Source organism: Equus asinus, chromosome 3 (assembly GCF_041296235.1).
Source record: "Equus asinus isolate D_3611 breed Donkey chromosome 3, EquAss-T2T_v2, whole genome shotgun sequence".
In the NCBI taxonomy this organism is placed as follows: Eukaryota; Metazoa; Chordata; class Mammalia; order Perissodactyla; family Equidae; genus Equus; species Equus asinus.
Window position 1 is genome coordinate 15,745,819 of NC_091792.1, and position 23,000 is coordinate 15,768,818.

The 23,000-nt window shown below is 35.1% G+C and overlaps 1 protein-coding gene and 1 non-coding gene across 4 annotated transcripts in view; both read left to right on the top strand.

The window, feature by feature from the left end:
• Window positions 1-23,000, top strand: part of AFG2A (AFG2 AAA ATPase homolog A) — a 307,360-nt gene that overhangs the window by 132,185 nt on the left and 152,175 nt on the right. The window lies entirely within an intron of this gene.
• On the top strand, window positions 9,664-9,796 carry LOC123284896 (small nucleolar RNA SNORA61). The gene has a single exon (XR_006526336.1). It is a non-coding gene; the product is annotated as a small nucleolar RNA SNORA61 (small nucleolar RNA).

Genomic DNA, 23,000 nt, shown 5'->3' on the forward strand with positions numbered 1-23,000 from the left:
CTGTATTTGTGTGGGTAATTTCTGTTTGTTCTTTCACCAAACCACACTGTCTTGATGATCATAGCTTTATAGGAGGACCTAAAACCAGGTAATGTGCATCTTCCAACTTTGTTCTTCATTTTCAAAATTTGTTTTAGCTTTCCATATAAAGTATAGACTTAGGTTGTTGATAGTTTTGAAAAATCCAGCTAAGATTTTGTTGGGTATCTTTTTAAATCTATATGATAATGTGGGAAGAATGTATAACTTAACAACATTGAATCTCCAGTTGTGAACATTGTCTATCCATTTATTTAGATGTTTTTTTATTGCAGTTTATTATAGTTTGCAGCACAGAGATCGTGCACATATTTTGTTAAGTTCATACCTAACTAATTCTTCTTCTTTGAGGTACTATATATGGTATTTATTTTAATTTTGATTTCTGATTGTTTATTATTAATATTTAGAAAAATGATTGATTTTTGTATGTTGATCACCTTTCATGGGTCTTGTTTGTTACACAACCTGAGAATCTTGGATTTTTTAATTGGTGTATTTATACCATTTACATTTGGTATAATTGTCAGTATGTATGGGTTTAGTTCTGTGATTTAATTCCTTTTCCGTTTGTCCTTCTGTTTATCTTTCTTCTATTTTCTTTTTTATGCCTTCTTTTGAATTATTGAAATATTTTTTAGTTCTCCATTTTAATTCATCTATTGCCTTTTTTATTGTATTTCTTTTTTTCTTAATTAGTTGCTTTAGTGATTACAATATTCACACCTAACTTTTCAGAATCTACTTATAGTTAGTATTTTATCACTTAAAGTGAAGTGTAGCACTTTCTAACCATCTAGGTCAAGAAGATAGGGAGAGTAGATATTGGATGACAGTTGTATGCCACAGAAGGCAATCTTTAAGTTGCTCTTTAGCTTCCTCTTCTCCACTTAATCTTTTCTGTACTGCTTGTTATTCACCCTATAATCATTTGTTTTGTTCTGTACTACTTTCAGCCTGTAATGTGCAAGTATGTGCATAATAACTCTATATCTGTGCCTCTTGGGATTGTTTTTTAAATTCAATAAGAGACTACTGATATAGGTAAGAAAGCTGTATTAATTTTTAATTTATTTGCCCAGGGTCACACACCTAATAAGTAGCAGGGCTGGGATTTGTACTCTGGCAGCCTGGCTTTAGGGTTGGCACATTTGACTACAGTGCTACTGCCTGTATTTTACTTTAGACAATAACAATGTTTATGAGAAATCTCTTACTCTTCTAAGTGTATGGCTTCTAAGTTTACTTGTTCTCATTTCTTTGGGTGTTCTAATTTCGTTGTAAAATGTGCTTTTTTTCCTTCTTCTTCAGGCATCCTTGATACTCTTATAATAGCTCGTTAAAAATTTATTCCAGGGGCCAGCCTGGTGACATGGCAGTTAAGTTCGTACATTCCACTTTGGCGGCCCAGGGTTCACCGGTTCAGATCCTGGGTGTGGACCCACGTACCACTTGTCAAGCCATGCTGTGGCAGGCATCCCACATATTAAAAAAATAGACGAAGATTGGCACGGATGTTAGCTCAGGGCCAGTCTTCCTTAGCAAAAAGAGGAGGATTGGTGGCAGATGTTAGCTCAAGGCTAATCTTCCTAAAAAAAAAAATGTATTCCAGCAATTTTTAACTTTCTTGAGTTTGTGAAACTAGTTTTTGGCATTCAAACAATTTGTGATTTCCTACATAATTGCAGTTAAATTTTCTTAATGTAATTGACAAGTTACTTTATGGAAAAAATACTACTGAGAATTGCATAACACTTTTACATGATTTTCTGTTTTTCTAATTACAACAGCATATACATATATTTGAAAAATAATATCATGTATATGTGCAAAGTATATTATTTGTTTTTTTTTTTAGGTAAGTACTTGGTATTCATATAGGATCTCCAAGTACCAGAATCTGTAACCCACAGATTGGGAGCTATATTTTAGACTATTAATGAATAATAATAACAAAAGTAAGATTCACGTTTCCTAGGATACTAGAGTTGAATAGGTTCAAATTTAGAGGGAAATATAATGATGTACACCGGAAATTTATATAATGTTATGAAGCAATGTTACTGCAATAAAAAATAATAATAATAATAAATAAAATAAAATACTGTGCCCGCAAAAAGATAGCCAGTAGAGATAGGGCGAAAGTTGTAGAACTCAATTATCCCTTCTTGTCAAGACATACCAAGCATGAAACAAGATAATTTGTCCTGTTCATTGCCATCAAGATGTCAGATTTGTGTGTCCAAATAATAGCCCCACTCTGTTAGCCCTGTGTTGACTACTCTCTAGAATGCTGTAGTAAGTCACAGGTGGATTGTTCAGGGCATCAAAAATCCCACAGGAATAGACAAATAATCAAAATCAGCTGACAGGTCATTGCTGAATCATGGAATTTACCCTTTTCTTTGGCATAGCTCATGAAGGCTAACGTTTTGGTAATTGTTTTAGGAAAAGAAATACCATACTATATTTCTTTTTTTCCCTTTAGTCTCTGTTAACAAAGTAAACCAACTTGTTCACAGAACATCTAGCATTTAGTTGAGTAAATGACAGGTAGGAAATTAAGCTGTTAATACAGGAGGATGACTAAGTGAGGAAATCCGTCTTTTGTCAACCACTCATATTATTATTATTTTTAAAATAGAATTTGCTTCCAGTTTCAGCGATTGGAAGTGTTGCAGTTACATGTTTTAATGAATTTGGTACTTAAAATTCGGATTTCCCTCTTTTACTTACAGTCTTCTGTCACAATGGAAATAATGCAAATGGTCTTCTACATGATTGATATAAGGTGATGGTTTAGGCTCATTTACTGAATCAGAGCTCCACACCTTTTCTGTGTCATAACAGCTTCCTCAGAGGATGGGTTTGTTTTTTTAAGCTGTTTTTTTCTTGCAATGCCAGAGGCGTTATAAATCTCTAAATTAAAAAATGGAGCGTTAAATTTCATTCTTATTTTAATCTGTTAAAATTAGTCCTTTGGATACTTCCTCATTTTTAAAGTGGATTGCTGATTATCACATTGCTCTAAATGTATATCCTGTTTTATAAACCTTAATAAGATATTAATCTTGATATTCATGGTAGTATGAAGAATAATCCTAACATTACTAGCAACATTCTTCCCCTAATATGAAGTTTACTGAAAATAAATCTGAACTTTTACATTTAAGTTCACCAAAGTAAACACATAGAATGAAAAATATTTTATTTATTTGGTGGTACATGGAAATTTGAGCTCACATTTAGTATGTTAACATTTTCATGAGCCTACTAAAAAAATTCTCATGTCATTTTAGATTGCATTAGTTATAGCATCCAGATTGCCTGAATTAATAGTTTCTTGGTGCTCTGTCCTGGTCATATCACATCTAGAATATAATATACAATTTTGGGATTTCATGGTTTGTAAATAATTTTAGACAAAGCAGATATGGACCAGAGCATGTTTTTACTCTGGAGGATAGAAGACTATGTGCAGATACAGTTATTGCCTTCATATATTTAAAAGTCCATTCTGTAGAAGAGACAGCATTAAAAAGAGATTCTAGCAAAACAAATGGAATAATTTTCCAGTGAATTAAAATTGTTCACCAATATACTTGCTTGTTCTGGGAGGCATTGAGCTGCCTGTTATTCTAGGTGTTTTAAAGAAGGGTTAATTATGCTAAATGTCTGCTGTATTGATTAGGAAGTTGGGAAAGATAATTTCTGATCTTTTTTCAATTTTCAATTGAATTGGCAAGCATGAAAAGATATTCTTGGGGCTGGCCCACTGGCATAGTGGTTAAATTCGCGTGCTCCACTCCAGCAGCCTGGGGTTCAGGGCTTCTGATCCCAGGCATGGACCTAGCACCGCTCGTCAAGCCACCCTGTGGTAGGCATCCCACATATAAAATAGTGGAAGGTGCGGGGCTGGCTCTGTGGCCGAGTGGTTAAGTTCGCGCGCTCCGCTGCAGGCAGCCCAGTGTTTCGTTGGTTCGAATCCTGGGTGCGGACATGGCACTGCTCATCAGACCACGCTGAGGTAGCGTCCCACATGCCACAACTAGAAGGACCCACAACGAAGAATATACAACTGTGTACTGGGGGGCTTTGGGGAGAAAAAGGAAAAAATAAAATCTTTAAAAAAAAAAAAATAGTGGAAGGTGGGCACAGATGTTAGCTCAGGCCAATCTTCCTCCGTGAAAAAAGGAGGATTGGTGGCAGATGTTAGCTCAGGGCTAATTTTCCTCAAAAAAAAAAAAAAAAGATATTCCAGATTTAATCATTTAGCATAAATGCAAACTTGAGATTTCAATTTTGAGAATAATTATTGAAAATTACCTTTGATCCTATGAATTTTATGTGTGTTTTTGGTCTTCTGTATTTTTTCTTCTTTTGGAAAATAATTCAAAATAGTTTCACAAAGAAAAACGTCAGATTTTGTCCCAAGTCATATAAATCTAGTCTGAAGTTAGAAGTAGGAGTAAGAATGAATAATACAGGTCCTGTGTTTAACATGTGAACCCCACTTATCCCATCATATGTGAAAGTTGGACATTAGGAACTTAATAACATGGTATAATAACTTGATGCTTTCTTTGTAGCAAACATAGCCTCTCCTAAAAAGGAGAGAAATGTATTTGAAGATTCAGCAATATTGTCCTTTGAACTTTAGGCAGACTATTTGAATGAATAGATGTTTTGTCTCCTCCCATCATCCAAAACTTCTTGGATTCTTCTCCTTTATTTAGTGTTATATAGATGCAGTTGGGAGACTAGACAGTGAATATAGGTTATATATTTGTGTGGAATGTGACAAGAGAGGTTGCCTGTTTAGCAGTAAGTATCTTCATTATTATAAAGTTTTTAATAACGTTTAGATACTGACTAGCACTGAGTAGCATACAGAAAATGCCTGTTATATAGAGTTACTCATTTATGACATGTAAGGGTGAAAGAATGAATTTATATATGCATGCATCTATATATGCATGCATGCATCCTTTGTAGTTACAAGGGCAGAGATCACCTTTCATCCATAGACTAGTCTAGAGTGGTTCTTGGCACTCTTAAGTCCTATTGAACATTTGTCATGTAAATGAGTATATTCAACGTAGATCGCGTCAGATAGATGTTAGCATTTAGATAAAGCAGATATATTTTAATTTTTAAATTACATATATGAGTAATTTAATTTTTAGATTATGACTTTTCTAGGGAATCTATGTGTATGTTGATTTAATATCAGCCTAAAACAGCTTATTATATAGATATATTAACTTTGATAGTCTGCCATAAACTTCACTCCATTCTTGTGGCCGTTATTTTAGGAGAATGGTAGTTCTTTAGATGCCCTTTCCCAACATTAATCTTCCAACAGCTGAAAAACCAAGAGCAATTATGATAAGCCCTTTTTACATAATACAGGATGGCATAGCTGCTTTTTCTATTTTTCCCTTAAAATAATCTACAGTATAAATGGGTCTTAAATCATTTGAAACTGGATTTGGATTCTATTTTGGGCTTTACAGTGTGATATGAGGCACTGTTTGCTTATCTAGAAAATGGAAAAACTACCTCCTTTGCACAAATGTTGGAGGTTTACATGAAATAACTCATATGAATCATTTGGCTTAGAACCTTTTACAAAATGAGCCCTTGAGACACAATAGCTATTAATTTATTACTATTTTCTCCAGAAAAAAAAAAGATTAGAATATCGTGGATAAATTCCTGACTTTGTTTATTTTTTTAAAAGGTATACTTTTTTTGGTATGAAGTTTGGCCCTGAGCTAACATTTGTTGCCAATCTTCTACTTTTTTTTTTTTTCTTCCCAAAGCCCCAGTACATAGTTGTATATCCTAGTTGCAAGTCATTCTAGTTCCTCTATGTGGGATGCCATCACAACATGGCTTGATGAGCGGTGTGTAGGTCCGCGCCCAGGATCCAAACCAGTGAACCCTGGGCCGCCAAAGTGGAGCACACGAACGTAACCACTCAGCCCTGGGGCTGACCCTAATACCTGACTTTAACACTTAAAATTTTAAGTTGTTATACCTTCGCTTCTTTTATTTTTCTCTTTTAATGCTAATGTTGAAAAATTTCCTCCTGTTATGCAGATTACATCAACAATTTGTCAATAGTCTTCACTATAAATGAATTGTACAGAAACTCTAAGTATTCCTGTGGGGGACTTGGTAATATCTACTTCTTCTTTCACAGTGTGATGGGTAGTGCATGTCATATCTATGCCCCTTCCTCTACACTCTTCTGCACAGAAGTTTCTGAAATCTCAAGGAATCTGCAGAGGTTGCATATATATGGTCCTCATCCATTGTCAGGAACTGAGCTTCTTAGGGTCTTTTCCAGTTTTTTGACAAATACCTAAATAGAATATTCTGATTACTTAAAATTGGAGACTAACCTTTTTGTATTTTTCAATTGGCTGGGATTGATTAGTCTGTTTGGAGAGGGGTAGACTAGCAAGTGTTAAGCTAGAAACAGGAAGACTGCAGATTGAAGCACCTGTCATTCATTGTCCACATAATATCTTATTTTCTCTGAGGTTCTTATTTAGCCTTTCTATTGCTCAATATTGACCCTCCAACAAGTTTCCTTTCCCCTTCTTACCCACACCGTATGATCTGCTTCATACACTTGTGCCTATACACATTTGCCAATATAATCTATAATATATACTGAGTAAAATTACCATCTGTATCTTTCTGTCTTTTCTAATCTTAGTCAACATCTGCATAGCACTTCTGATAGAACTGCATGGAACTCATGAGCTCCAAATGAACATGATGAAGATTTAAGCTTTTCATCTTTATTCTAGGAACATTCCCCATTTCCAAAATATTTATATTATCTTCATCCTACTACTAAAACATAAAACAAAAATTGAACCATCCCTTCAAATTAGAACTTTATTCAATTTATGACTCTGCTTGGAATAAGAACAAGAGGTTAAAGAAGGCAGTTTAAGTATTACTATGGGAAAATAGAAAGTGTTATGTTAACAAATTTGCATTGTATGCATTTAAGTTAGTCTCCCACTCTGTAGAAATGTAAAGAATTCATTTCTCAGAGTGTGAAAGACCAATAGGATTTTAAAATTTCTGAATGGAGGAGAAAAGAAAAAACTTTTGAACCTAAACCTGGCTTCATCCAGGGATAGGCGTAAATAATTGTTGTTGTTGTCGTCTTTAACCTGAAAGTATGTTTAGAAAGTCAAGCCTCACCAGAAACACTACTGATGCTTTGTACGAACTATACTTTTTTCATCCTATGTCCTTTAGCTCAGACTTTCTGTCTAGTATAGAAAGCACTCCCACCAATGTTGAATGAATGAATTTATGTGAAAATTTATGCCTGGGGAAAAAGGAGGCTAGAGGCTTTTGATACATGTTGCTAAGCGGTGTAATATAGTAAATGTTACAGTTCAGAGAACACAAAGATTATGGAAAGTCAGAATAGTTAGGAAAGGATAAACACACATTACTTTATATGTATTTCTAATTTTTTAAAAATCATTTTCTATGTGCCAGGCTGAGTAGTTTGTGTATACTGTCCCATTTCAGTCGGCACTATAAAGCAGTTAAGGTAGGTATTTTTCATACTATTTTGTGGATAAGGGGACAGGCTTAGTAAGCTTAAGTAACTTATCCATGATCTAACAGATACTAAATGACTCTACAAGGAATGTTACTTTTGTTCCTTTGGATATTCTTCCCAGAAGTCAGGGATTTTTGATGGCCTTTAAAGAATCCTAACAGGTTGATAGGGTTGCTACTTACCTTGGGAGGTGCTGGCGATGGATTTAAAGGCATTGAGAAAATCTGTTGATGGCCGTTGAGTGGAAAGTTGAGTAATTGACCTAATTCCATGTACTGAAAGTAAAGTCAGTTCCAATGTATTCCTTTATCATTGATCTGAAAATTTTCTGAGTATATAATACTGTGGTAAGTGATATTTATCATCTAAGCTTGCCCTGTGGCAGGTACCAGTCAAATCAAAGAAGTATCTGCTTCTTGTTTACAAGGTTTTAATTTACTTGAAAGACAAAAATATATATATTTGCAGCTGAAAAGTTTTTCATGAGTGGAGGTGTTCAGTATTATTTTTCATACAAGCACTCCATGGTATCTTATTAACAATGACATTTGTGAGTTGAAGTAGAAATCACTTCGTTATAGACACTGTTAACTGTGACATTGTTGGCATCTGTTTTTAGCATATCAATAAGTATCATTAAGGGAGCCATTTTTGCATGGCAATTTAAAATTTTTTGTTTGTTTGTTGATTGGATCTAAACTGCTACAGCTTGATATATGATGGTTAAGAGTATGGACTTGAGCCATGAGTTTGAATCGCAGTTCCATCACCTGCCATGTGTATGACCTTAGGCAAATTATTGAATCTGTGTGACTCTATTTTTTTCACCTGTAAAAAGGAATTAACAATAGTACCTACTCCAGAGAGTTGTGAGGATTAAATCAGTAATAAATGTGAAATAACTTAAAACAATATTTAATAAATATCATTTGTTATTCTACTTTTTTTGTTTGCCTCAGTTTATATTTGATTAAGGTAGGAGGCCGTGAAAAATTCCTCATGGCAATTGTCTTCATTGTGGTGTTGAAATACATTATTAAATGTGGTTGATTTATATGTAATAGATCATCTACATGTATTCATTATAATATCATATCATTGATATCTTAATCTGGTAAGCTAATATAAATGTATTCTTTTTGAAAATTACTTGTGCTCTTGGAAAGCTAAGATCCTTCCCCGTATTTATGTAGTGTAATGACTCCCCCCGAAATGATAACCTATGTGTAATGTACAAAGTTGAACATCAAATTTATGAGATATGTGTGACAGTTCTATTGCCAGAAAGTTCATATTTTTATGAGATTCCTAATTGTACTTTCCCTTTGATAAAATATTTTCAACATTTTGACTTTTGTTTTTTTGCCAACTAAAAATATTTATTTGGGGCATTAGTATGCACAATGCCAGGTGCTGGGAATACAAGAGCAAGTAAGTGGATAGAATCTCTTCTAAAGGGGCATACAGTTCAGTGGTGGTTACAAACAGGGAAGTATGATAAAGTCTGCTAAATTCTGTGATGGCAGAAGTACAGAGAACTCCAAGGGGAAGGAGGTACAGTAAAGAGAACGGTAAAACTAGATTTGGGGAAAAAGGAGAAGTTTCTTAGAATGACCCTGGTAAGAGGGCTAGAAGTGATGGGGTGAGGAAGAAATGGGATGTTTCAGAAAGAGAGTTACATCATGTGGAAAGGCCTAAAGTGGAGAGAGCTCGTGATGCATTTGTAGTTCAATGTGGCTAGGACATAGAGGGGAAGATGAGAATGGCAGAAGTGAGGCTGAAGAGATAATCCAAGACCTAATCATAAGAGTCTTTGAATGCCATGGCAAGGAATTTTTATTTTATCCTGGGAGCAGGGAGTGACGTAATGAGATTTCTCTTTTAGAATTCTCTGATTGTAGTCAGAGGATGGACAGTGAGGGTCTGTTGGTAAGAGTGACTTTTCAGTAGTCTAGGAAGAGAATCAGTAGCCTAAATCAGGGAGTGGTGAAGGTAGGGTGAAAGGAAATAATTGGCTTCGACTCCTCCAGTTCCCTTTCCCATCAGATCTGAACAGTGGTCTTGGTGGTCGTAAAAGGAGGAAAAGTAATGCTGAAGCTGGCCTCATGGCGCTTGTAGTCTAGTATAAAGCATGTGGGCTAGTTTCAAACAAGGTTGAAAAAAAAAATAATAATTGGCTTCGAGAGATCCTTCAGACTAGAATATATGGGACATGATGGTTCATTAGATATTGGCCATGTTTCTATTTTGACAGGGCCAGCTTCATGGGCATGCAATCTGTGCAGCTGCACAGGGCCTTGTACCCAGAAGGGACAGCCCATTGGTTTAATGTTATTGTTGTCATCTTGAAATTCTTAATTTTTGAACAAGGACCCCACTTTTTCATTTTGCACTCAACCTTGCAAGTTAGGTAGCCAGTCCTGGTCTTGAGAACTTGTTGGATGGTGGTGTATTTCACTGAGAGAGGGGAAACAAAAATACAGTTTTAATATATTTTTGGGGAAAGACAGAGTTCTGCATGAGATATGTTGAGTTTAAGGTGTTAAGATATTTAATAGTGATTGGATCCTTAGCTCAGCTGAGCTGATGATACATTTTTAAGACTCAGCATTTTAGTGATAATTGAAGCCATTGGAATGCATAATATCCCCCAGGGTAAGTGTGTAGAAGGTGGAAAAAAAAGATTGAATAGGAAAAAAAAAAGAGATGCAGTCCAGTATTTAAGGGGGGCAAAAGAAGAAAAGTCTATAAAGAGTGCAGAATAAACCATGTAGATGGAGGAATTTAGATTCAGAAGAAAGAGACTATGTAAAGTTAGCGTTTGTAAGTTTATGTCAGGAAGTTAAGAAAGTTCCCATATAATGTCTTTTGTTTCTTCTGTGACATAGGAGGCTAGGTCAACTGCTCAGAATAAGAAAGGAAAGTGGTCAGGTTAGGGATTTGAGGAGAATGGAGAAGGTTGAAATAACTTCTGAAGAAAATGAAAGAACTATCCAAGGAAATTGGAATGCTGGGCAAGGTTAAGGATCCATGAGATTGGAGAAAATTTTGTTGAGATTTTTCTTTATCGGTACCTAGTTGTCAGTTGTAGTTGTGTAAAATGAAGACAGTTACATTGACTGGAACTGAGTTTTGCCACGTACAGGAAAGGGAATTAAATGGGATGATTAGGCAGTGATTCTCAAACTTTAATAGGCTTACAATCACTTATATGTCTAGGGTAGAGTCTGAGATTTTGCAGTACTAATATGTTCTGGAAAAGACTGATGGTCTAAGTATTCTGCATCTTGACAAGGTCCTCTGATAATTCATATGCACATTAAAGTTTGAGAAGCACTTAGCTGGAGAATGATTGCAGTGTATAGTGGAATCCTTTTCGGACTGATAGAAAATTGAGGAGTTAAGCAACTGGTAGTCTCAAGGAATGAAGACCATTTATAATCATTTGGATAGTCTCTGAATTCAGTACAGGTGTATTTTTGTCTTTTATGACAGTGTTAATTTTTCCATTTTACCAGAGACAAATATTTTCAATGACTGTTGTGAACAAAATAACACTTGTAATTACACACATTTAGGTTCATATGCAGAAACCAGACCAATCACAAATTAGTAAGTAGAATCTTGACAATGGGCTGTTAATAAAATTTATGACTCCAATTTGTGTAGAACTTTTAATAATCATTATCTTAGTTAGCCTTTATAACCCTACGAGTTGGTAGAATTAGATGGTTTATGCTAATTTTACATGTAAACATGGAGCTACCAGATTCATAAAACCCTCTCATGTCATTTTGCAAATAATTTTTTAAATGATTTAAAATTTGAAGTTGTAAATGCCTCACTCTCTTTTAATGAATACTTTCGGAAACTTAATTTCATTTTATCTCTATTGTGTTCCTTAGTAAATAGACTGCACTTCATATTTGAACCTGCACGTGGCCACGTTTTATTCAGTCACATAGATATTGTTCATGAATAGGAGGGAGAGAATCAGCCCTTCATTTTGCCTAGAAATTTCCAGTATAAACTCTAAAAAATAAACCTGATATATGTGCATTTTTGTGTATGCGTATACCTTTGTTTATAGAAAAAAACATGAAAAGATATATATGTTCAAATGTTAAAAGTGATTATCTATAGAAATAAATATGTATGTATTTCCCTGTTTTCTAAGTTTTCTGCAATAAGCATGCATTTCACTTGAAATTATTTTAAAAAGAGTAATTATATATACATATATGGAAACCTTACTGTCATAAAATTTTGATAGTATCTTAAATTAAGTTTCCTGGGCTAAATTTTCTGCCATTCTCTAGCACCATAACTAGACATACATTTTTGATTTCAATTCCATGATGAGTCAAGACAATTTCAACAGTCGTTGGGCAATGAAGAGCTCATTCAGATGAAGTAAATGGTCTTTCCCTTAAATGCCAATAGATGACCTGTTTTATATAGGCATATTATTTTTCAGAGTAGTTAGCTGACTCCAGCTTGTTGTAATTATGCCCACTAATGATGAAAATCTTTGATAGTTATTATGGGAAAACTATAAGGACCTGTGTATCTGTAGTAAAAACTTTTACCAACGCTACTGAAAATGCATGGTAAATTTATTCTGTGGTAGTAAATAAACCAAAGGTCACGGGTTTTGAAAATTATAATTAATCCTGCAATTCTCATATATGTTATACTGAAAATCAGAGGTAGTAAGAGAGTTAAAAATATTAATTTGACAGTCATAAAAATTATGTGAATATTCAGGTTTTAGGAATGTTTATTACTGAATCTTCTGGGGTTTTTTTGGTACCTAAATCCAGCCACAAATATTGGCTACTATTGATTTTAATAATAAATATGTTTAATCAAAGTACTTTGAAAATAAAAACTCTTATTACTCTTTGATGTTACTGTAATCTGTTCAAGTCAAGAAGGTACATTTTATAAATATGTATCTTCTCAGGAATTAAACTTTGTCCTATTTGCCCCCCCCCCCAAGAAAGAGACTAGTTTACTCTCTCTCTCACCAGTAGGTTCAGACCGTTTGTCTTAATTAATTTGCCAAGACATACTGTGCAGTTAGTTAGTGGCAATTATCGCCTTTTTACAAATGGAAAGACTGAAGGAAAGTGTTAGACAATTTACCAGCAGGCAAGTAGTAAACCAGTGGAAGAGCTCAAGTGTAATCCAGGCCAATAGGGTTGACAGTTCTTCTAGTTACTCTAGGAATCACTGACGTTATTTTGCTCTTATTATACTGCCTCATAGATATCATGGAAATTTTGGAAAGACCACATCTTCACAACTCTTTAGCTCTATTTATCTGTGGGTTTCATTTACTATTTAATACTTTTACTAACAGATATTTTTCTGTTTTGCTCAGCAAATTTCAACTAATTTAAAGATAAGCTATATAAGTTATCTAATTCAAATTACTCACATGCTGTATGTAATATAGTAATGCCAATTATGCTTTCCTTGCTTTTGTTCTGTTATTATCTGAGGCCAGATTATAGTTTTATATATATGTCCTGCACTGGGTGCCAGATGCAAGGGAAGCCAGTAAATAACTTAATAATATCTAAAGAGATCCCAGCTTTAGTTGAGAAAGGAGGATGCCTTGTAAGCAAGACTGTTGTAAACTACACAGTAATTATAAATCTCCATAATTATAAAGGGACGTTTCTCTCCTTTCTTTAACCTGTCTTAAGTGTAGATATGATTAAAAGCAGAAGTGTTTCTTTCAATAAGGAGAAAGAAATACTTGTTTTTATAGTCAGTTTTTAAAACAAAAGAAAAGCTCCACTGGGATAAAAATATGTCCACACCTGACCTGTTGTGTAAAATTTTTCCTGACTCATAGGGACTTAAACCCTGTTTCTTGGTTATTTGGTGAAATTGCTCATACTGGTTTTTGAATAGTTCTGAATGTCCTTGTATTCTTCTTTTTTATATGTAATGTTTAAAAATCTATCAGTTTTGGCTTCTCGTATCAGTAGATGGACCTGTGGAAAAGTGGGACTTGCTTAGAAAATGCATTGAAAGTAGATATTTTCCCAGCCTTGAGTAATTTATTTCAGTCTCTTGTAGAACATACTATTTAGAGTGTCTGCTGAACATTTAATGTATATGGCTTTTAATTGTTATTTGTCCCTAAATTACAGGCTCCTAAAAGGCAGAGATTTACCCTTTCTTGTGGTATTCCTGGTGCCTATTAATTTTTAACAAATAATTAATAAATTATTCTGACATTTTCTCTTCTCTTACCTATTCTCTTATCTCAATTTGGGGAATAATTTTATCTAACCACACTGACAGAGCTTTCATACATATGCCAGCTCTTCTACTCAGTTGCCCAGTTCTTTAATGAAACTGAGCTGGGGCTAAATCAGGGAAGAGGACCATACAGAGTGTGATAGATATAGGAGCCTTGAAGGTGGCTGCAGTTTCTTTATTTAATCTTCTTAGTGACGTAAGGAGTTCTTCAAGTAAAACTCAATGACAAATTGAACATTTGGTGGTACCACACATCTAATAGCAGCAAATCATGTACTTTCAATTTGTTAATACCCCAAACATTTTACATTCTCTCTTTCTTTTACAAAGAAAGGAATCTGAAGCTTACAGAGTTTAAAAGCTTCCACAAAGTTAATCGTTAGTAGTGGATGGATTAATATTAGATAGTAGTGGATGGATTAGTATTAGTTATGTTTGAATCCAAAGCCAATGATTTTAATAACTTCCAAACAATTATACTGACAACGAAAAATGAAAAACATTAGTACCATTTCTTGAGAGTTCACTGTGTACATGAGTTCACTGAGACTTTTATTATCTCATTTAATCTTCCCAAATTCTTTGGCAATTTTCTCATTTTATCGATTTGATCCCCAGTGAGATATATCCATTTGATATATTGGTTTAAAAAATAATATATCTCTTTAAGAGTGGCGTTCTAATGACTGAAGATTGAACTACTAAATTTTTTTAGATTTAATTAGCAATAATTTAACTTCAAGTATGTTTTATACAGTATTTCTTAATCCTTATTTTTTTTGTTTCGTTTTGGAGATTGCATATGAATTACGCTTAATGATTTAGCAGTGCTTCAGAGCAGATTAGAAAGGTCCCAGGCTAGAAATGTTTGACATATTTGTATAGGAGTAATGCAATTTTAGTATCTAGAATCCTGCTGACATACAAGATAAATGTCAGTAGAAAAAGATATATTTGCTGTTTTTTAAATTTTCATTTTGTAAAGGAAATTGTTCCTGTTAAGTTAGAAAATAACCAAGGGTTTCTGGTTTGAAAAAACATCATGTAGAAGTTACTGAGGGTTGTATCTTTCTATGTTATACGTTAATTGTTCCAGCAGCGTTCATAAACCCCAGTGTTTATGGGTATGACCTGTTGTACAGATTCCCATGGCCCCTCACAGCCCCAGGTCCTAAAAACAAACAAACAAGGATTTACATAATAAAAATTGAAGGAGAAATTTAAAATATGACCCATAACATGAGGTGTGAGCTTACCTAAACTGTTGTTTTTTCTTGCTAGTGCATGAAAATTCAGAATGCCATTGCTAATTGTATAAGTACTTCAGAGTCTAATAAGAAATAATTTCGGAGCAAATCAGTGCAGTGTCAAAAAGAAAATTGAAAAAAGAGAGAAAATTTTCTCAATTTTAGAACCACGAAATGTTAGACCTAAAAGAGACCTCAGAGATGATCTTAGCCTACCTTTCAGCAGCTGTCTCCTGTAGGAGAAAGTCAGGAGCCATATACCAGGAATAGTATGCCAAAAGAGAGTTTTCTCATTGAGCCCTTCTCTCTCCTGCACAATGCCCTAGTAATCGTGTGCTGTGTCTTTAGTGTAAGGCAGGAAAGTAACAGACTAGTTGCAGCTAGAGGCAGAACAATAGTTAACAGGACAGTATGGGAGCCTGTCTTGGGTGGGAGATTTGTGTTAGCAATAAGTTCAGGCATCTCAGCTCTCTCAACTCCTCTCACACTGTGGACTAGGCAGCTATTATAGAAGCAGGAAAGCCTCTAATAGTGAAAATGCCTAGAGTGGAGGTCTGAAGAGATTTGCTGGTGGACAGAGGTCATGGGGAGGTGGGAGGTGGAGTTGGAAAGTAAAAACAGGGAGTGATTGAATCTAGTCTGTGACGTCAGAGGGACCCTTTAAAACTCATTTGGAAAGCACAAGCCAGGGCGCCTCTACCCAAGCAGAAATTACTTGCTTAGGCAGCTAAGGGTCACAACAGAATAAAATAAGGAAAACCAATTACAGACAGAAGATGAACTTAAAATAACTGTAATAGTGGGTCTGGCCTGGTGGCATAGTGGTTAAGTTCTTGTGCTCCACTTCGGCGGCCTGGGGTTCCTGGATTCAGATCTTGGGTGTAGACCTACACATAGCTCTTCAAGCCATGCTGTGGCAGTGTCTCATAAACAAAATAAAGATTGGCACACAATAGCTCGGCGACAATCTTCCTCAAGCAAAAAGAAGAATATTGGCAACAGATGTTAGCTCAGGGCCAGTCTTCCTCACCAAAAAATAAATAAATAAATAACTATAATAGATATCCTGAGAGAAGATAAGGAAAGAAATTGGATTTGTAAAGAAAGAGCAAATATTATTATAACCAACTGGATATATTGGATTTGAAAAAATACCGTTTTTACTAAAAAACAAAAAAACAGATGAGTTAAACAGCAGAATGGATACAGCCAAAGAATGAAGTCATTATTTGGAAAATCAAGTCCAGAAATTCTTCTAGACACATCAGGAAAAGATAATGAGATAGGAAGACTGTAAGAAAAGTCAAGAAATATGAATGATAGAAGTAGACATGTTGTCGTTCATCTACTAGAAGTCTCAGAAGAAGAGACAAGAAGTAAACTGAGGGGAGGAAATGTTTAATTAATAACTGAGAATTTTCTGGAACTAAAGAAAGATATAGCAATTAAAATTAAAGACTTCAGAAAGAACTGAAGAGTATAGATAGGAAGAAAACCTACATTTAGACTTATTGTACTTAAGTATTAGAACATCAAAGCTAAGAAAAACTCTAAAAGCTTTCAGGTGGGGAAAAACACATACCCTATAGAGAAACATGAATCAGACTGACATTAGATTTCTCAACACCGCCAGATGCAAGGGGGAACTGAAATGACATCTTTAAAATCTTGAAGGAAAACAATTTTGAACCTAAAATTTTATCCAGCTAAACTGTTGTTTAAATGTGAGAGAGAAGGAAGGATATTTTCTAGTATACAAGATCTTTGAAAGCTTACTACACAAAGACCCCCTCTAAAAGAGCTCTTGGAGCATGCACCCTGGCAAGAAAAGTATATCCAGGAGGAAGTGATGAAATATATAGATAGTATTAGAGAATATAGAAGCCAAGAAACGCCAGGTAATATTAATATTTCAGCAGTTGTGGGTCAAGAGGGGTAAGAAGAGGTGGCGCTTAGAGACCAAAGGAGGTGAAACTGTGATAGGGTTCCTTTTAGGGAGAGTCTGTAGACATTAACTTTAGACATTTACATTGAAAAATAAGCATAGTAATGGAATTCAAAATTAAGCTGTTTACTTGATAATAGACATTATAGGTAACGTGAACAGATCATGATAAGTTGGAAAAAGAGTTCCAATATCAAACGAAACAAACACTTTGATTTCCAGGTGCGTTGTCATCTGATCATATTTGAGAACCATTGTGTTATTTAAATTAGGGCCCTAATGTTTTTATTCTTTCCAGTCACAAGGGATAGATACCAAATCTCTAATTTTTACGTCATTATTACATCCCAAGTGAAGTGCACAGGGTTTGAAGTGGTTGCAGTTGCTAGAGAGGTATACTGAGGAGCTGCTAAGACAGCTCTATTATGCTGTCATGTCACATTGATCATAGAACCTTGAATAAATCTCTCACGAACACAGATCTGCAGTTGTAGACCTTTGTCTATCCTCAGCTGTTTTTTCTTCCTTTTATCTGAAAGCTCTAAGATATATAACATTTTATGAAAAACTTGATCTTGTTTTACTAATATTATATATTTGTTATAATTTCACTCTTCATTTATCTTGACTCTGACCCTTAAACGCTATATGACCAATCTTGCAGAATTTAATTTCTTTAACTTCTTTCAGTCAGGAGACTCCACATGTGGGGATGCAGGGAATACATAGGAATGATAGTTTAAGGAAATCCGTTTCCAGATCTTCAGTGCCTAAAACTTATCTGCCTGGGAATCCATTTGTGATGAAAGTGATGGTTTCTCCTTCCCAAACTCCTCTCTGTAAACCTCTGAGGCACCAAACAAGAGATAACAGGTTTGAGAGAGTGGAAGCACCAGTTTTTTAAGTGTGCTCTGGAGGTCATAATGATTACTCTTTGCCTTTTCACTCTCATTTTCTCAGAAGTTACAGTGAAAAAGGACTTTCAGTTGTCATTTATTATCTTTTCTCATATATAACTCAAATTTCAAAGAATTGAGGGATGTTACTGTAACAAAATTTCTTTTATTCTTACCTACCTATTTATGTGAACAAAGTCTCTCTGTACTTTATGCTACAAAAAAAAATTGAAATAGAACTGAAAAATAATTGAATCCTAGCAATAAGTAATAGTCACATGTTTATGAGAATTCACTGGGGAGAAGGAGACTAATAAGATCATTCCATCTATCTCATTAAGAAATGAATTTCCAATAAACTTTAACTTGTTTTGCTTAATATTTCCCCCAAGTCTTTAATATGTATTACTATACATAAGTAATTGTAGTGCTAATTCAATCCAGAAGAAATTTAGTTCTTAGAACCTTATGTTCATGTGAAATTTTAAAAAAATTAATGTATATACATATTTCCATTTCCGAGAATTATTACAAGATAATCAGTGAAGGAAGGAAATTTTTTTGGGGTAGTGGAATGGAAATACAAATTTAAGGAGGAAAAAAAGCAGTGTAAAGTTTCTCAAAGCTAATCTTTAAATGGATAGTAGTATTAAATCACTGTGGTCTGAAATCTATTGAATACATTAGAAAGAGTTGATGTATAGGTCTTATTTTAAAATCTTAATATTTATAGTACTCTAGAAATTACATCCTTTACAACTATTTAAACATAGATACGTGAGAGAAGGCAAGAATCTCAATTTTCTTTTTTAAGTACATACAGTTCCTTTTTAGCACTACTAAGAGCTACATGTGCACACTGATTGAGACCAGAACTCTACATTTTTGGAGAAAGGGAGGGAGGTGAAGCTAGAGAGAGATGCTTTTAAAATTAAACAGTGAAACTTTTCCAGGGAGTGGTGAAGAGTGAATGGTTGTAAAATGATTTTTGGAAGCAGGTCAGCGAGAAGGGTGAATGGATCAGAATGCAGATATAGCAAAAGATAATGGAGTTAATCCCTAGCTAGCCTGTAGCAACTGCCTTACTATATTTTAATATGTGCCATTAGCTATATAGCTTGACTCCTTCAACTTTCTGCCAAAATAAATGACTTTTATTTCTATAGTAACTAGACTTGAGTTGGCTGGTCCACTGATACCACCCTAGCCTTTTCTAATCCATTGTATATTTAAAGGGGGATAGGCAGGCATACCTGAAGAGTATGCAGGTACATCAAAATATACAAATACTCTCTCTTCTTCACAGGAGTCTGATATGACTTAGCAATCTTCAACAGTGCTTATCCCATCTGTCTCACACAAAATAAAATAAATAACCACTGGTTTTTACAAGTGGAAATGTGCTTCCATGTCAATGATGTGGAAGCCTAACCAATGTGATTTTAATCATCCAGCAAATATTTTAAAATGTTAAATTCCCTAAGCATTATTTTAGGAAATATTTTTAATGCTTTTTTAAAATAAAAGCTTTTAGCTAGAATAATTTTGATACTGCTCATTTAACTGAGTTACAAGTAAAGTATGAATGAAGTAATACAGCAGCCACTTAAAATATATAATCCCCACCATTTTTTAAGGGAAATGGGTACTGGTAGCTAGAATGCTTTCTACTCTATGCTTCGATGGATGTGCACAGGCACATTTGAAAGAGGAAGCTACAATTAGCCAAATTGCCCACTCAGACGAGGGGATAGCAGATATCTGATGGATAAAATAATAGGGAGACTAGGGATATTTCTTTGAGAGTAATTATAATAGCTAACATTTATTGAACACTAACAATGTGTCAGGCACTGTCTTAAATTTCGTTGTTGTTGTTAGTGCCATTGAGCTGATTCCAACTCCTAGCGCCCCTGTGTGCAGCAGAGCAGAACCCTGCCTGGTCTTTTTGCCGCATCTTCACACCTTGCGGCGCAATGTCAGACAATGCTCCACTGCTATTCATAGGGTTTTCATGGCCAATTTTTTCAGAAGTGGGTAGCCAGGTGCTTCTTCCTAGTCTGTTTTAGTCTGGAAGCTCTGCCCACCATGGATGACCCTGCTGGTATTTGAAATACCAGTCGCACAGCTTTCAGCATCACAGCAACACCCAACTGCCACAGTATGACAACCAACAGATGGGGTGGTGTGGTTCCTTGACGGGAAAACAAACCTGAGCCATAGCAGTGAAATCACCGAACGTTAACCACTAGACCACCAGGGCTGGCTCTTAAATATTTTACGTATGTTAAATTATTTAATCATCACAATAGTAACCGCATACGTGTTTTACTATCAAAGAAATGTCCCGTATTTTCCTTTTATTTGTTCTTTTATCGTTCAGACACTTATTAGCTCTCCCCTTGTCTGAGTGGGCAGTTGAGCCCACTCCTGGCTTCTGCTTTGAAATGGAGGCTTAACTGACCTAGAATGTTCACAACAGCTCACCCATATGTTTGGCTTATCTGGAACATTCTCTTGGAGCACCTTGGAACTCTTCCAAATGGCCTCTCTACAAGCATGAGCTTCTAACAGCGTGGCAGCCAGGTTCTAAGATGAAGCATTTCAAGTCCAGAAAAGCAAAAGCTGCAGATCTCTGAGGGCCTAGCTCTGAAGTTATATTGTGTCACTTTACCTAATTTTTTTGCATGTGTTTTGGTGAGAGCATCTCACAGGGCTAGCCCAGATTGAATAGGAAGAGAATAGATTCAACCTCTCAAAGAGAGGAGTGGGAAAATTTTTCAGCCACTTTTAATCCATCACAGATATGATAGCTTCCTGTGTTATTAATATTGTTAAATTCTATTTGTGAGGGCTAATCATGTATTTACTTACAATGACATGAAGCTATTTAAAAAATACCTTGCTAATAACAATTATCTTGAAGACTGTCTGATAGTTGGATGAGACTTTGGTCCTAGGAGGACAGAAAGGGAGGAAAGCTGGGGGACTGAGTGTGCTTGTGCAGAGTTCAGTTATGCATGACTCTACTCAAGTCTCAGCATCCAAATAAATCACTCTAGGGAGTATGAGACAGAGACAAACTTAAGATACTTTATCTTAGTACTTCCCAGAGGCAAAAGTCTTATTTCTTGAAAAAATAACCAAATGAAACTTACAGATCTAAAAAATACAAAATCTGACATGAAGCAGTCACTGAATGGGTTTAACAGCAGATTGGATACTGCAAAAGAAAGACCTGTAAATATATCAATCTATTGGTAAATGAACCCATTCAAACTGAAGCACAGAGAGAAAAAGGCAAAAGAAAACAAAACCACACACACAAACAAATATACAAAAAAACAGAGCTTCGGTGACCTGTGGGACATTATTAGGTGGTTTAACATAGATGAAGTTGAATTCCTGGGGTTGGAGTGGGAAGAAGATCAGAGAAAACATATTTGAAAAAATAAGGCCAAAATTTGTTCAGATTTGATTATAAAAAATAAACCCAACAGATTAAAGTAGCTCTAAGAATAAGTATAATAAGCAAGCACAAAGAAAATCAAGCAAGATAAGCACAAGAAAACCACACCAGGGTGTATCATAATGAAGTTGAAAACCAATAATAAAAAGAAAACCTTAAAAGCAGTCAAGCAGAAAAAATACAAACCTTGTTAAATATAGGGACACAGGAATTAACACTAACTTCTTGTCAGAAACAATGCAAGCTAGGAGACAGTGGAATGATACCTTTAAATTGCTGAAAGAAAAAACAATGTAGAAAGAGCAAAACCTATCCAACTTAAATAATGAAATGTGTTATTGTTGAAAGAGTCCTTTGTGTTTATAGAGTCACAGAAACTGATGCTGGAAAGGACCTTTGAGCTAATTAGTCTATAGCAATGGGAGTGGAATTAAAAAGGGATTAGAGTGACTACCCCCGTAAATACACCCACTGATCTGAATTTGGCAGATATACCTGGAAGCCCTTTTGCAGACGCACTCACACACACATACCCCCTCACCCTCACCTCTCACTGCAGTGTTACAGGGTGGTGTGCTTCTGTGAGTAATGAGACTGAGTAAGATCATCTCTGGTGTGTTGAGGCAGAATATAGGTTGAAAACCACTGACAATCCAAATCCTCACGTTACACATGTCATCGTTAAAACTTTGAGAAAATAAAATGACTTGCCCCAGATCACTTTTGGCAGAGAAAATAATAAAGCTGAATCTCAGATCAGGTTGTTCGATATTCTTTTGGACATTTAAAAGTTTGGGAATCCTATTGAAATTAGGCTGTAACAACGTACTTGCAATCAAAGGTGAATCTCAGGCATTTCAGAGCAAAGGTTGTGTTTATGTGTGTGTGCGTGAGGGGTGAGGGGAGAGGATACTTACAGGTTTTACATCAATGCAATTTTATATAACCGTCAGTATAAAGACCAGAGTTTACTAAGCTGTTGATTTATTGAGGCATAACAATAGTAGAGATGAATAAAACATCTTTTCAGTATTTCGTTTCTCTCTTGACAAGTGAAGTTCCGGGTGTGGTAATACCTATTATGTAGTGGCTACCCAAAGAAGTTCATGTCAAGGAATACAGAATACATAGGCAGTATATAAACATGCTTATTGTTGTATCATGTCAGTGGAGGAAAATACAGAAGGAACATTTGAGCACAATAAATCTCTCCTAAAGAGAGCGTTACTTGCTCCAACCTGTCTGCAGCAATCAGAGGAAGGAAGTCAGCAAGAAAAGGAAAGAATGCTAGGTTGCAAGGGCCAAAATGTCTCATCACTTGCTACTCAAGAGTAGGGCAGATTCCTATAACTCAAAACAAGGCTCAAATTCAGCTGCTAAATTTACAATAGTGTCCTAGATTTTAGAATCCATTTTTTTTCTATCAATAAAGGTGATCTTTGTCCAAATATCAATAGTGAAAACCACAGAGGATAAATGTTGAAAGAGACTTAAATTGTGTCTAAGTCTCTCATTTTCAGAT